The following is a 17,204-nucleotide window of genomic DNA, read 5'->3' on the forward strand; positions in this document are numbered from 1 at the left end:
AGTAGATGGGAGCGCTAAAGAATACCCACCAGCCACGACACTGTGGTCACAGCATTTCGTCAGGACAGCAGGCTGGTCCTAAATGCCACCCCACCCCCCACCGGTGACCGGACAGAAGTAACGACAGAGATGCCCAGATTATTTCCAAGATAGTTGTTGGCAAATCTAACTCCTACTTAATAATGATTCCTAATTGAAAAGACATTTAACCAGGGAACTCCTAGTTCAAGTAATTTTCAAAAACTGATGTCACTTCCTATACATCACCAGAGTACTGATATAAAAACTGACTGGAATTAATCCATTCTTTTCTCCAGGAGAATCTGAAGGTAACAAAAACCTTACTTCCCAAAGGTAATGCTGTTGAAGCTGTGTACCCCAGTTGCTGCCCCAAGCAGCCACAGCTCTGTGTCTTGCAAGATGACAATGGTCTGGCCACAGTTCTATCGGTGGTTCCTGTTAGTTTTGCTCGATTTTTGCTGTGCTTGGAGGACTTTTTTTTTTTTTTTTGTACATGATCTTATTTCATCTTCACAAGAACCATTCAAAGGAGGCATTACGAAGTTCCTGTCATGGCTCAGGGGAAACAAATCTGACTGGTATCCACGAGGACGCAGGTTCGATCCCTGGCCTCGCTTAGTGGTTAAGGATCGGCATTGCCGTGAGCTGTGGTGTAGGTTGCAGATGTGCCTCGGATCTGGCGTGGCTGTGGCTGTGGTGTAGGCCAGCGGCTCCAACTTCAATTCGATCCCTAGCCTGGAAACCTCCATATGCCATGGGTACGGCCCTAAAAAGACAACAATAAATAAATAAATAAATAATGGGCATTAATACCTTGATGGAACAGATGAAGGAATGTAGGCAGAGGTAGGTTACCTCATTTGCCCACAGTCATGTAGCTAATAAATCTCAAGCCCAACACCATTTTTTTAAAACGCCTGTGTTTTAACGCTCAAGTCAGAGAGTTCCCGCTGCGGCACAGTGGCTTAATAATCCAGTTTGTCTCTGTGGTGGCATCAGTTGGATCCCCAGCCTGGCACACAGTGGGTTAAGAATCTGAGGTTGCTGCAGCTGTGGTGCATTGTTTGGTGCATAGGACTCAGCTGTGGCTCAGATTCAATCCCTGGCAGGGGAACTTCCATCTGCCCCAGGTGCAGCCAAACAACACAAAACAACAACCCCTCAAATTAGTTTCCCAACTACTATGGCCATATGCTTATAAAACAATACCAAATTCTAGTGTTAAGTGTAATCTCTTTTGGAAAATGCAGTCTTTTAACCAATGAATTTATTATTTCATAACAGAAACCAGCTCTTGCTGTTGTGAACACTGCTTCCTGTAGCAACATGTGCCATCAGATGTGTCTGCTCTGAGCTCAACTTTTTATGAGTACGTTTGCACTTCATACTCGTTTACAAAGTTGATGGAAAAATCTTACCTAAATATGTTTTTTTCCCTGAAATTAAGTTTTCAGATGAAGCCAGGGAAGATAAAGAGCATTAAGGATACTTTTTAGTTGACCACATATCTCTTTTCAGGTACCTTTTATTGTCTTCTTCATAGAAAATGTGCTCAATCAGACAGATCCAAAGAGAATTTCAGAATAAGGGTTATTAGCAGTAAGTGATGCACTTCCAGATTCTCCCGTCTAGGAGGGGGAATATACTGTCCCATTCATCAGCTCTCTTCGGTCCTTCTTTGGGACCAAGGGCACGCAGTGCTCCTGGGTCAGGGTACCAAGCATATTTAGAGCCCACTTCAATTGTGGGAAACAGCTTTCTAGAACACAATCATCATTCTAATGATGTATTCGTCCTGTATGGTATTTAGGCTCTTGATGGCATCTCCCACAGCGTTTCCTAATTGTGCCTAATTGCAGAACACTTGCATCTGCCTTCTATCAGAATGAAGGAAACTCTGAGACAGGGGCCTCGCAGCAGCCTGTCCAGTTCCACTTGGTGCCTGAATCCCCTCCACAAGTGGTCTTTCAGCCTTCACTCTGTGGCTCCTGAAGGTGGCACATGTGACAAAGTGAAGAGAAATAAAATTATCCTCGGAGGGTTAGGATAGATCAGGGGATTCTAGACATAATGGATGAAATCTCTAAAATGAACATTTTAACTGGCCATTTGTCTCTGGTTGGACGCTCCAGACATGACGAGGTCCAAACTCCATAAGGTTCTAGACCTGCACAAAGGAGCCAAGGACTCTACCACCTGAGATGCCCTCCCTAAGACGGCAGAGAGCTTCCCAAAGTGCATCTTTCCCCTTCCTCGGTATGGTTTCCTCTGGGAGAGGGGGAGTCAGCACAACCCACTCCCCTGCTGGGCAGCTCCTGAAATGAAATGGAGAGTCACTTCCCTCAAACTTTCCTGGGGGATCTACGAAGAAGAAATCGAATGGCCCTGCCTTCTCTGTGACCGCCTTCTACCAAATTCTACTCCCAGTTGACTAGGAAGCCCCAACCCTTGAACTGTTTCTCATGACGTGCTTAGGAAGTGCCAGTGCTGCAGCTGTCACTACCTCCCTCAACATCCGCCTCTCAGACCTGGGACCAGGGCGGGCAATGGTGGTCTGACTGACAAAGCACCACAATTTCAATTGTCCTCAACACACTGCTTCTGTTTGAGAAGCCGAGCATCAAATCAGCATCTCTAGCAGGTGTGCTGCGCCTTTGACTCACCCCGCCAATTAAAATCTCCATGTGTTTCACATGTTTTGCTCTTAAGGGCCCTCATTCTGTGTTTGTTCAATTAGATGGGGGGGGGGCAGGTCCTTATTAAATTGCATGTTGTTATTTGGTCCCCCTTTCTAACCTGTTGAGTGGGATCCTTTTGGACACACTACCTCACCATCACAGAAGCACCGTCGCTCCAGCCTCCCCTCGGTCTGATCATCTCAGTTGTGGATAGAAGCTTTCAACAGAACGTGGTCACAGCAGGCTCCATTAGCTACAGCAAATAAAAACATGTTGTCTACAGCAAATAAATATCTAGAGATCCAGTAATGGCTAAAATTCGCATTTGTATATCTAGGATTATATCCTTGACTTTCTTGCTATTTTGAGGTCCTGGGTATTTATTTATAGACCACACACAAGGTTTCATTCCTTCTTTCATTCATCCAATAAGTAATTTTCAAGTGTCTGCAATATGCCAGGCACCAGGGTAGGCAGGAACAGTATAATCAAGGCAGAAGAATTGCAAGGATCTTCTGCCTTGACAGCCTGTGGGGAGGAAGGTGTTAAATGCAAATGATGCAGTCACTTAATTCCAATATCACTAAGTACCGGGAAGTAAAAAGAGAGCTTCAGAGAGAAAGAAACATTGGGAAAAGACTTGAAGCTTCCTGAAGTAACAGGGTGGAAGAGCAGGATGCCAGGCAGAAGAAATAGCCCTGTAAATACGCATGGGAAGCAGTTTGTTTAAAGATCAGGACAGAGGAGGAAAATACTCTAAGAATTTAGATACACAAGCTAGGCCTCCTGTAGGTTTGCCACCTTAAATCATACTTTCCGGAGGCCCCCCTGAAAGCCTCAAGTTCTCAATTCAGTTTTAAATGAGGTACTCCCCAGGTATTTAGGAGAAGCAAGATAACCCTCACTGAAGAAAACTATTTTTAACTGGGTCCTCAAAAGATCACCACTGATAAACTTCTGAAGAATTTACGCTTCTGGCTTAAAAAAAAAAAAATCACAAAATATATCAATAAAGAAAGGATCATGAGTATGAACTAAAAAAAAGAAGGAAATAGAATCAAAATGATTTCTGGTAGCGAAGCTATCTAGCATGGGCTCTAAAAAATAGATACTAGACGCATGTGTAGAAGAAAGGATACAGGATGCAAGCAAAGAACTAAGTATTATCCAAAAAAGACCCAAAATATTTAAACAAAGTATCAAAAATAACTTGTGAAAATTATAAATAACTTGAATTAAAATCCGAGCCATGGCTTGTTCAGCAAATTTGTACAGCTACAGAAAGATTTAACAAACTGGAAATTAGATCCAAAGAATTAATCTGGAACACAACAGAGAGAAATGAAGAAATGAAAGCTACTAAGTAATAGTTAACTTATAATAATTTAGTTAAAGTTTTTAAAAATACATCTCAGTAGAGTCCCAGAAAGAGAACAGGAAAGGAAATAATTGAAGATATGGTTTAGCATTTTTATTTATTTATTTTTTTATCATTATTATTATTTTTGTGTTTTCTGGGGCCGCACCCACAGCATATGCAGGTTCCCAGGCTAGGGGTCTAATCGGAGCTGTAGTCACCAGCCTACACCACAGCCACAGTAATGCCAGATCCGAGCCGCATTGTCTTAGTGTTTTTAAAGAACTGATTAGAGATATTAAGCCCCGATTTATGAAGCCAACCGTGTCAACAAAAAAATAAAAATAAAAAATAAGAGAAACCGACACATAAACTATTATAGTGAAATGCAGAGCACCAAAAGTGAATTGGACTTTAAAGAAAAAAAAAAAAGACTAATTACAGTTGATACTCACTATTCACAAATTAATATTTGCAAATTCACCTACTTGCTAAAATTTATTTGTAACCCCAAACCAATATTTGCAGCACTTTTATGGTTATATGTGGACATGCACAGAGTGGCAAAATATTTGAGTTTTCCCCCACATTTTCCCAGCTGAGGTCAGGCAGAGCAACCCTCTGTCTAATTTCAAGCTGTTACAGTGTAAACATGTGTCCTTTTCACAGTCTATTTAGGGCCACATTTCCCCAACTGTTATGCTTTCCCTTGGTGATTTTGCTGTTGAAAATGTCCCCCCCTCCTCAAAGCATACTGCTTAAGCGTCATCTAGTGTTCCTAAGTGCAAGAAGGCTGTGACAGACCTTCAGAGAGAATTCATCTGTTGGGTAGGCTTCATTAAATCATGGCTTCCATTGCTATTGCTTTGAGTTCAATGTCAGTGCTTCAACAATATTATTAAATAAGATATCTTTTAACAGAAGCCCATATAAAATAAAGCTATATGTTGATCACTGATGAAAATGTTTGTTAAAATTTTCTAGTGATGTAGAGTTCTTACACAGTGATGGAAGATTTAATTGCTCAAGAACATACATTGGGGAGTTCCCGTCATGGTTCCGTGGTTAACAAATCCGACTAGGAACCATGAGGTTTCGGGTTCGATCCCTGCCCTTGCTCAGTGGGTTAAGGATCCAGCGTTGCTGTGGCTGTGGTGTAGGCCAGCAGCTGTGGCTCTGATTCGACCCCTAGCCTGGGAACCCCCATATGCCACGGGAGCGGCCCTAGAAAAGGCAAAAAGACAAAAAAAAAAAAAAGAACATACATTGGTTATGAGTTGGTATGAAGTAAGACAAGAATTGATAGAATTATAACAAAAAGGTGGAAAACCTTTCAACAAATTCCCAAGTATTGATATCATAGAGTCAATATTCTCTCCTACACTGAAATTAAGAAAGAAATGAATAATTAAAAGGAAAGTAAAAACCCATATATTCAGAATTTTCAAATATACTTTCAACAATACATTGTTCAAAGAAGAAAGTATAATGGATTTTAGAAAATGCATCAGAAAACCAATAACTGGACACCTAATTTCAGAAGTTAAAAGGAAAACAACAGGAGTTCTCTTGTGGCACAGCAGGTTAAGGATCTGGTGCTGTCTCTGCATTAGCTCTGGTCACTGCTGTGGCATGGGTATGATCCCTGGCCCTGGAACTTTTATATACTGAGGGCACAGCCAAAAAATAAGTAAGAAAGAAAACAAAACAAAACTAAGATTTTTTTTTTAAAGGTAAATATAAGAACGTGTGGTAGGAACAAGTCTAAGACGTCTGTCCAGATTTCTGCCTCTTTGTGCACACGCCCAATATAATCCTCACTTGCCGAGTGTGGGCTAGCTCAACCTAATCAGGTTAGCCCCCTTTAAAAGAGGATCTAGAGGTCACAGACAGAAGTCAGAGATTCAGAACTTCAGCGGGGCTCTCCTACTGGCCTGGAACAAAGCAAAGAGCCATTCTACGAACTGCCTATGGGTCCACATAGCACAGAACCGTGTTTGGTTTTTCCAAGCTGAGAGTGGTCCCCAGTCACCTGCTAGTAAGAAAATATGGATATCATGTAACCACAAGGAAACAAAGTCTGCCAAAACCAGTGAGCTTGTAACTGACTAGCAACAACAACAAAAGAACAATATAGCTACAATAAGAGATTGGAACTAGAAGATTTCTAGTAGGCAGGGGTGTTCACTTCAGATGTTTAATACATGATGGATGAAGACAACTTAAAATGATGTAGTCAGCTAGCATTAGGTATAGATTTATCAGGGAAGGGATCTCAATAAGCAGAAGTGAAGGACTGGCAAAAAATAGCTTCTGTTTCCACCCCATCCTCCCAATTATGGAATATATAAATGTCATGTTTCCCCTTTATGTTTATCATATTCAATATAATCATACAAATATAATTGGGAAGGCATAATTTACCAAGAGAGTGAACTGTATTGGCTCCAAATGAATCTACTTATACATTAAATTCTGTATTTGCAATAAGTATGAGGACCCATCTCAGGAGTTCACCTTTAAGTATGAATTGTGTTCAAAAGAGACTGAGGAGTTCCCGTCATGGCTCATGGTTAGCGAATCCGACTAGGAACCATGAGGTTGTGGTTAGATTCCTGGCCTTGCTCAGTGGGTTAAGGATCCAGCATTGCTGTGAGCTATGGTGTGGGCTGCAGACACAGCTCGGATCCCGTGTTGCTGTGGCTCTGGTGTAGGCCGGCGGCTACAGCTATGATTAGACTCCTAGCCTGGGAACCTCCATATGCAGCAGGTGAGGCACTAGAAAAAGAGAGGAAAAAAAAAAAAAACAGAGAGAGAGACTGAGATTTATAAAAGCATTGACATTTAATGACAGAAGTAACAGTTATTAGAAAAAAAACCTAACATTCTAAATCTATTATATCATAACTTCAAATGAAAATAGTTTATTAATGTATTTTCATTATTACACAATGAAAAAGAGAAATACATTTACTGAAGATCTACTATATGACAGCAGCTTAGTATGTGTTCACTCATTTACTCCCCACAATACTTTGACATAAGCTTTTTAGCTCCACTTTTACTAATTTTAAGAAAATTAGGCTAAGAAGTAAAGTAACTTTTGAAGTTCTCATAACTCTAAGGTGGCAAAATAAGTATTTGGGGCAAATTTGTCTCAAAAGTCAGAGCTCCTTCTACTTCTATACCATTAGGCCTAGAAAATACCTAGAAAGCAAATGCATTTCAGGAAAGATGAATAAAAAGCAAGTAGGCAGTAAAAACAAACAAGAAATGTTCTCAAGGGTAGAGTAACATAATGTAACTCACAGCTAGAAGAGAACTAATATGTCAACATGTCAAGAGAATTTGTCCCATAATGGCTATTGTATTTGTAAAGAAATTACCAAAGCCAAGAAAGTAGGTTGTTCTTTATTTCCTTTTTCTTAATGTTGGCTATTGTTAAAATTATATGATTCATCACATTGGTAAAGGGTAGAGCTGAATACACAGAATGCTAAATTTGGAACTTATGCACAGCCTTTATACAACTCTAGAACAAGCTATATAAACTGCAATAATATGCTTCTTCTTGTCATTTCTTCTCAACATAGTAATTAATAAAGTAACAAGCAGCCCTGTTCTCCTCTAAGAGGCCAATGTTATTCCTAAAACCATATACACAAAAGGAATTATTTTCATTACAAATTCCACACAAAATACCACTGGTTTTTCTAACTAGTTTCCCAAAATAAAACCACTAGAAAGGAAATAATAAAGATTAGAGTGGAAGTCAATAAAATAGAAAACATAAAAACAACAGAGAAAAATCAATGAAACCAAAAGCTAGTTCTTTGAGAAGGCCAATAAAATGAAAAACCTCTAGAGAAACAGACAACAACAAAAAAAAAAAAAAGAGAGAGAAGATACAAATTACCAATATCAGGAATGTAAAATGTGACAGTGATACAGATTTTGCAGGTACTAAAATAATAATAAGGGGCTATAGTAACAACTAAATTTACGTCCATAAATACCACAACTCAGAAGAAAAAGACAAATTTTTGAAAAGATTCAAACGACCAAAGCTTTCTCAAGAAGAAAAATAACTCACATAGCCCTTTACCTATTAAATAAATGGACTTGTACTTTAAAAACCATCCTACAAAGAAACTCCAAGCCTAGATGGCTTTATTGGTGGATTATACCAAATAATTAAAGAAAAAATAATACTAATTTTACATAAACTCTCCCAGAAAATTGAAGAGAAGGGAATACTACTTAACTTAGAATCAACGTTACACCAATTTCCGATAAAGACTCAGAAAAAAGAAAAGCAATATTTCTCATGCAAAATTCTAAACAAACTTTAGGAAATCAAATTCAACAATATATAAACAGAATAATATTTCATGACCAAGGGGACTTACCAAGAATATAAAGTTTATTTAACACTTACAAATCAAACAATGTAATTCACCCTATTAGAAAAAAATTAAAGCTGTGTAATCATTTAAATGGATCCAGGAATAATATCTGACAAAATCCAAAACCCATTGATTCATGCTGAGTATTTTTCTTACCATACTAGGTACCTGTACCCAAATATAGAAAGCAAATATTAACAGACATAAAAGGAAAAATTGACAGTAACACAATAACAGTATCAAACTTTAACACCTCATCTATATCAATGGACACATCATACAGACAGAAAGCAATATGGTGACACTGGCTTTAAGTGACGCATTAGATGAAATGAACTTAACAGACATATGTACAACACTCCATCCAAAAGCAGCAGAATGCACATTCTTTTCAAATGCACATGGAACATTCACCAGGATATATCACATTTAAGACCACAAAACAAACCTCAATAAATACAAGAAAACCAAAATCATATCATCATACAAGCAGCTTTTCCAACCACAACACCATGAGAATAGAAAACAACAAGAAAAATACTGCAAAAAAAAAGCACTATCACATGGAGACTAAACGATATGCTATCAAACAACCAATGGGTCACTGAAGAAATCAAAGATAAATCAAAAAATATCTGGAGACAAATGAAAATAGAAACATAACAATCTGAAACCTATGGGGTGCAGCAAAAGTGGTTTTAAGATAGCAGTTTATAGTAATACGAGCCTACCTCAAAAATAAGAAGAATCTCTTATAAACAATCTTTAGGTGTATGGTTTCATAACTAAAGGAATCAAAAAAGAAGAATAAGCAAAACCCAAAATTAGAAGAATGAAATAAATAATAAACATCAGAGGAGAAATAAATGAAATAGAAACCAAAAAGGAAGAGAGAGAGAAGAAGAAAAAAAAAAGCAATGAAAGTAAGAGCTGGTTCTTTGAAAAGATAAATAAAGCATATAAACCTTTAGCCAGACTCATCAAGAAAGAAAGAGAAGACTCCAACAAATAAACTCAAAAATGAAAAAGGAGAAGTCACAACAAATAACACAGAAAAAGAACGAAATTACTATGAATAATTATATGCCAATAAAATGGATAACCTAGAAAAAATGGGTAAATTCCTAGAAATACACAGTCTCATAAGACTAAGTCAGGAAGAACTAGAAAATATGGACAGACCAACTATCAGTACGAATTAGTCAGTAATTTAAAACCTCACAACAAACAAAAGTCCAGGAAAAGAAAGCTTCACAGCTGAATTCTACCAAGCATTTAAGGAATAATTAATGTCTAGTCTTCTCAAACTATTCCAAGAAATTGCAGAGAAAGGAGCATTTCCCAACTCATTTTACAAGGCCAGCATCATGCTGCTACCAAATCCAGATGGAGATACCACACACACAAAAATTATAGGCCAACGTCACTGATTAAAATATATACTAAGGAGTTCCCATCGTGGCACAGTGGTTAAAGAATCTGACTAGGAACCACGAGGTTGAGGGTTCGATCCCTGGCCTTGCTCAGTGGGTTAACGATCCAGCGTTGCCGTGAGCTGTGGTGTAGGTTGCAGACAAGGCTTGGATCCCGCATTTCTGTGGCTGTGGTGTAGGCCAGCAGCTACATCTCTGAATCGACCCCTAGCCTGGGAACCTCTGTATGCCATGGGAGCAGCCCTAGAAATAGCAAAAAGGCAAAAAAAAATTTTTTTAATAAAATAAAATAGATGCAAAAATCCTCAACAAAATATTAGCAAACTGAATTTGACAAAGCATTAAAAGATTCATACACCATTATCAAGTGGGCTTAATCCCAGGGATGCAAGGACAGTTCAATACCTGTAAATCGCTCACTATAATTACCACATTAACAAACTGAATAATAAATATCATATGATCATCAAATTCGATGCAGGAAAAACTTCTGACAAAATTCAACATCTATTTATGATAAAAATTTCAACAGACTGGGTATAGAGGGAACATACCCCAACATAATAAAGACCATTTATGACAAGCCAACACCTAATATCATATCATTGGTGAAAATCTGAAAGCACTACCTCTAAGGTCAGGAAAAAGACAAGGATGCCCACCCTTACCACTTTTATTCAATACAGTATTGGAAATCCTAGCCACAGTAATCAGACAAGAAAAAGAAACAAAAGGAATCAAAATTGTCTCTGTTTGCAGATGACATGATGCTATATATAGAAAACCCTAGAGATGTTACCAAAAAATACTAGAACTCACTAATGGATTTGGTAAAGTTGCAGAATACATAATTAATATGAAAAAATCTGTTGTATTTCTATACATTAAAAACAAACTGTCAGAAAGAGAGATTAAGAAAATAATCCCATGTACAATTACATCAATAAGAATAAAATACCTAGGAATAAATTGAACCATTACCTCTTTGGTGCTCAGAAAATTATAACCCATTGATGAAAGAAATTGAAGATGACAGACAAATGGAAAGATACACTGTGCTCATGGACCGGGAGAAATAATATTGTTAAAATGACCATCCTCCCCAAGGCAATCTACATAGTCAATGCAATCCCTATCAAAATACCAATGACATTTTCACAAAACTGGAATAAATAATTACATAATTTATATGGTAAGACAAAAGACTGAACAGCCAAAACAATCTTCAGAAAGAAGAACAAAACTGGAGATATCACTCTCCCTGATTTCAAACTACACTATAAAGCCACAGTAATGAAAACAGTATAGCACTGACACAAAAAAGACATAGATCAGTGGAAAAGAATGGAAAGCCCAGAAATAAACCAATGTCTATATAGTCAATTAATCTAGAATACAGAAGGCACAAATAGACAATGGGGAAAAGACAGCCTTTTCACTAAATGGCATTGGAGAAACTGAACAGTAACATGAAAAACAATCCAATTAGATTACTTCATTATACCAAATACACAAATTCAAAATGGATTAAAGACTTAAATGTAAGACATGAAACCATAAAACCCCTAGTAGAAAACATAGGCAGCACACTCTTTGACTTTGGTTTTGGCAACCTTTTTTGTGTGTGTGTGTCTCCTCAGGCAAGATAAATGGAAGCAAAAATAAACAAAAGGGACTACATCGAACTAAAATGCTTTTGCACACTGAAGGAAACTATCAACAACATGAAAAGGCCACCCACTTGGAGTAGGAAAAAATATTTGCAAATGACAAATATGATAAGGTGGCAACATCTAAAACAAAGAAAGAACTCATACAACTCAACAGCAAAAAAATAAACAACCCAATTAAAAAATGGGCAGAGGACCTGAATAGACATTTTTCCAAAAAAGACATACACATGGCCAACAGACACATGAAAAGATGCTCAACATCACTAATCACCAGGGAAATGCAAATTCAAACCACAATGACATATTACTTTACACCGGCCAGAATGGCTATTATTAAAAGGCAATAAATAACAAGTGTTGCAAAGAAAAGAAAAGCCTTGTATACAGTTGGTGGGATTGTAAATCCGTCCAGCCACTATGGAAAACCATATAGAAGCACCTCAAAAAATTAAAAACAGGACTACCATACAATTCAGCAATTTATTTCTGGGTAGCAGATAGTAATTTGAAAAGTTATATCTGCCTGGGTGTTTACTGCAGCCTTATTTACAACAGCCAAGATATGTAAACAATCTGAGTGTCCATCGGGGAATGAACAGATAAAAATGGAATTTTATGCAGTCATAAAAAGAATGAAATCTTGCCATTTGTAACAACATGGGTGGACACTGAGGACATTATGCTGAGTAAGTCAGACAAAGACAAACAGCGTATGATCTCAACTACATGTGGGATCGAAAAGAATAAAACAAATGAACAACATAACAAAACAGAAACAGAGTCATAGATACAGAAAAAAACAAGCGGTTGCCAGAGGAGAGGAGAGTGGGAGGATGAATGAAATCGGGGACCGGGATTAGGAGCTACAAAATAAATGAGATACAGGATGATGCGTACCATGTGGAGGTATGGGGAATAGAGTCAATAACACTTTGTATGGTGACAGATGGTAACTTACGGTCATAATTTCATAATGTACAGAGGTATCGAATTACTATGCTATCTGCAACTAACATAATGTGGTAGTCAATTACACTTTAATTTTTAAATGTTAGAGTTGGTAATTATGAAAGAAAAATATAGGTGAGAATGTAAAATAAAGTAGTAGTGAGGCTTAAGCAATGAAATAATGACATATTCATTTGTTTCCAATTGAAATTCAACTTGTGGCCACACTTCCCAGGAGTCATGACTATAAGATAAAAACTAACACATTATGCAGAAAAACATAACATTGTTCTTAAGATAAAAGCAAGGTAGGAATGCCTCCTACAGGGCTTTATAATAAGGTCCCTGTGGGGATAAAATGAACATCATAAATCTTTCCAGTAGATGTAGCAATAAATCCCGCAAGATATTTCTCTCGGCATCTTTCAGTGTATTTGGGGACCTGGCACCAAAGTACACTTCAGTCGGAGCAGTTCTGCAGGGGAACAGCATAACGAGCGGGGTCTAAACAGCTCAGAGTCCTCCCATCTGGCTTGAAACAGAGCTGCTCTGTGTTCCTTGTAAATAGAATAAAGTTGTGTTCTGCTTTAGGGACCAATTTGAAATTTTTCTATTAGTGAGTTAAACCCACTTGTATTTATTGACATGACACATTTGTTTGAGCTCAATTCTGTCATATTATTTTTATGTATATTTTATTTACCTTGCCTTATTCTTTATTTGGTGTGTTTTCCTTGCCTTTTTTTTTTTTTTTGGGTCTTCTGTCTTTTGTCTTTTTTAGGGCCACACCCATGGCATATGGAGATTCCTAGGCTAGGGGTCCAATCGAAGCTGTAGCTGCCAGCCTGTACCACAGCCACAGCAACACGGGATCTGAACCAAGTCTGCAAACTACACCACTGCTCTTGGCAAGGCCAGATCCTCAACCCACTGAGCAAGGCCAGGAATTGAACCTGTGTCCTCATGGATACTAATCAGGTTCGTTACCACTGTGCTACCACGGGAACTCCAAGAAACTCTTGTTATTGTTTTTTAAAGGGTATTCATACTTGAAGAGCATCTTAGCAGGATAAAAAAACCTTGGCTCACACTTTAATTCCTTGAGTTTCCTGAAAATGTTACTCCACTATTTCCTTCCCTTGTCTAGTTGCTCTTGAAAATCTAATGCTAAGCTAATTTTTCTGACTTTTATATGGGTAATGCGATCTATTTCCCTGGAGGCCCAGAGGATTTTTCTTTGATCTACTAGGGTATATATCACAGATAATCTTTTCATGTCAAGTTCCAGGTACTTGGTCAGCTCCTTGCAATAAATAGACTTAAGTTTTATTTGCAGAAAGACTTTTTTGTATTATAGCTTTAAAAATTCTGTTTCAGTATTTTTCATTTTGAGATGCTATTATTTATACATTGGATCTTCTTTGTCTTCTATCACGTTTCCTTCAAAAGTTTTTAAAATTCTTTGTCTCGGAGTTCCTGTCGTGGCACAGTGGTTAACGAATCCGACTAGGAACCATGAGGTTGCGGGTTTGATCCCTGCCCTTGCTCAGTGGGTTGAGGATCTGGCGTTGCCGTGGGCTGTGGTGTAGGCTGCAGACGCAGCTCAGATCCTGCGTTGCTGTGGCTCTGGCGTAGGCTGGTGGCTACAGCTCCGAGTCAACCCCTAGCCTGGGAACCTCCATATGTCACGGGAAGTGGCCCTAGACAAAGGCAAAAAGACAAAAAAAAAAATTCTTTGTCTCATTTTCATATTTCTTGTTGTTTTCCTGCCTAAATGCCCATTATTATATTTCCATTTAACCTTGTTCTTTCTTGGCCTCTAATAATTTCTTCTCAAATTCTTTCTGAGTTGAATCACCTTTATGGTATTCCTGCCTGTTGTTTGTTTGTTTTCTCCCTTTTTATTTTTAGTTTCAGAATTTTGGGGAATATTTCCAATATCTCAGAGTGCTTATCAGAGAATACTTAATTCAGTTTGGAGTGTTGTGTTTCAGTTTTCTCCTGATTCATTGTCAGTTTCTGAGGAAGGACACTCATTAGCTGAAAAGTTTTAATTTGAAGTGAGTAAAAGTCCAAAGATTGACCAAGTATGTAGAGATCAGCAGTAGCATTCAAATTCGAGAGAACAAATTCTGATCTCGAATAAGGATTAAACTGGTCACATAGAACATGTTCAAATCCCAGATGTACTAGTGGTAAATTTTTGGAAAACGTAGGCATCTTCTATGAATCTTGTTTTTCCTTATTTGTAAAATGAAAATGATAATACTTCTCACAGAGTTGTAAGCATTGCATGAGAAAACGCACGGAAGATATTGAACAGAATGCCTGGACATTGGGGTTCACTATTACTTAATATTATTATCAATGATGTTTCTATTGAGTGTAGTTGAACGGAGTTCCTCTGATTTTCTTAATTATAAAAGTAGCTTTTGCTTCTTGAGCCTGCTGATGTACCAGACACTTACGTTTTATATATATTACCCCATTCTTTAGTTAAATAACCTCTGAGGTAGATGGTAGCCCCATTTACAAATGAGTAAACTGAGGCTTACAGGTTATGTCACTTGCCCTCAATTAAATTTCTACTTTGTGACAGCAGAACCGGGATTCATGACAAGATTTATTTGACTCCAAAGCCCATGGTTCTATCCTACCTTCTCCTAAGACCCTGTTAACTGACTGCCTCCTCTGATTCCCCCAGAACTTACATATTAAAGCATCCAGTGCCCTCGTGTTTTTGTCTTACTTGCTGAGTTTTTGTCTCGATTTCCCAACAGAACCACAGCGTGTTCTTTGAAGGATATATCTGTATACATGTGTACACGGATATATCCTCTAGTACTTCCCTCTCCTTCAGAATGGCACTAGGCTCAAAAAAATTTCTAGTGAATGCTTATCAGGTTGACAAAATCCACTTGAACAGTTTATGCTTTTCTCAATTAATGACTTTTTTAGCTGCGTCACATCATCTATATCCAAATGAACATTCTTACAAAGTTCAAGACAAATATCACAAGAGTATCTGAGAAATGCAGAAGGATTGCTTAATCTAAAAACAAAAGAGAATCTAAATATAGGAGACACCAGATATATATATACACACACACACATATATATATATTTTTAGACAGTGTTGAGGAGTTCTCTTGTGCAGTGGATTAAGGATCTGGAGTTGTCATGGCAGTGGCTTGGGTCTACATGCTGTGGGCATAGCAAAAAAAAAAAAAAAAAAAAAAAAAAACAAAAAACCCACCCAAGTTGAATCATCTGAGTTCAAAGTTTGTAGACAATGTAAGAACATTCATTTAGGAAGAAAATTTCCAATTACTAAGAAAATCTTTTTTTATAAATCCCAATAAGACCTAGGCTAGTCCAATAACCATTCATTGTGCATCAGCACCCATGCTCCCACATCCCAAAGCATCACATCAATGCTACAGGTTATACCTAGTGAGATGCATTGGATACACATATCTAAAAATAAAAACCCAAGGAACTCTAGTCATCCAGTAGAGAACAGGCCTTAACAGGTGAACTGGTCAATAAAAATTCATTCAGCTAACAGAGACTGTGCTGGTTGCTGAGGACACAAAGGCCAGAATTTACAAGTGTGCTGACAATTACAGATACTGTGATTTAAAAATGTACAGAGGGCATAGATGGTAGACGGTAGAGTCCAGGTGGTAAATTACAAAAGGCTTTACAGACAAGATTACACTGGAGCTTCTTCAAGAAAGGAATTAGTATTGAAATGAGAAAGCATATAGACAGTCAGCCCATGATTGTCAGTTATGTCAGGTCTCCCGGTCCACTGCCGTCTACTGGCAGGAGGTGGACGGGAACTGAGTGCCGTTCACCACTCTTTCATCTCTGTACATCCCAGCCCAGCATCCTCTCCTCCTCTTGTCTGTGCAATAGTCCATCTGTCCTAAGTCCCTTTTCAATCTAGTATCTCCTCTGACCTTCAATATGTCTCAGATAATAATCTCATTAGAAACCAGGCAATGATACTCTCATTCTTCAAAATCCAACTTAGAGTCTACCTGCTGGAGGAAGCTATCAAAATCTGCTCAGAAAGGAGGCAACTGGCCTTCTATGGATCCAAGTGCAACATCTGCATCTTGACTCTAATGTGTGATGTTGGATGGGACCAGCCTTGAAAGAAAGACTTTTCTTCACCTTCTGCACTTCCACCTCTGAGCACCTAACACATTACCCTATAGTCCAGATGGAACTCTGTCAACACTCAGCAAATTCGAGTCAGTGAAACAGGTGTTTTTGTGCCTTAGTTTCTTTGCGTACACATTTTATCACTGTCTCTTCTTTTTCCGAGAACTAACGAATAAACTCTTCTACCTAAAGCAATTACAGTCATGTAATAGGACCCAAGTCACGATACACTGAACAAAGAAGGGAAGAAGCTAAATTCTGAGATATCTGAGAATTAATTCAAAAAATACTAGGGTTTTAATTAGAAACAAGCTTCAGAGTGACTACTTGTCTTCTAATCAAAGATTCCCACAGTTTTTAAGATTAATCATATTGTTCAGTAAGTAGAAACACGGGAGTAACAGAGAAATAATTCTACCCAGATGAGAAGTATCAAAGCAGAACATAATTCTAGCCCTTTTCCACTACACACATGTCTCCTTGACTAGGAATGACCATGAATTTGAAAGAAATAA

The sequence above is a fragment of the Phacochoerus africanus genome, chromosome 13, assembly GCF_016906955.1.
Source record: "Phacochoerus africanus isolate WHEZ1 chromosome 13, ROS_Pafr_v1, whole genome shotgun sequence".
Taxonomy (NCBI): Eukaryota; Metazoa; Chordata; class Mammalia; order Artiodactyla; family Suidae; genus Phacochoerus; species Phacochoerus africanus.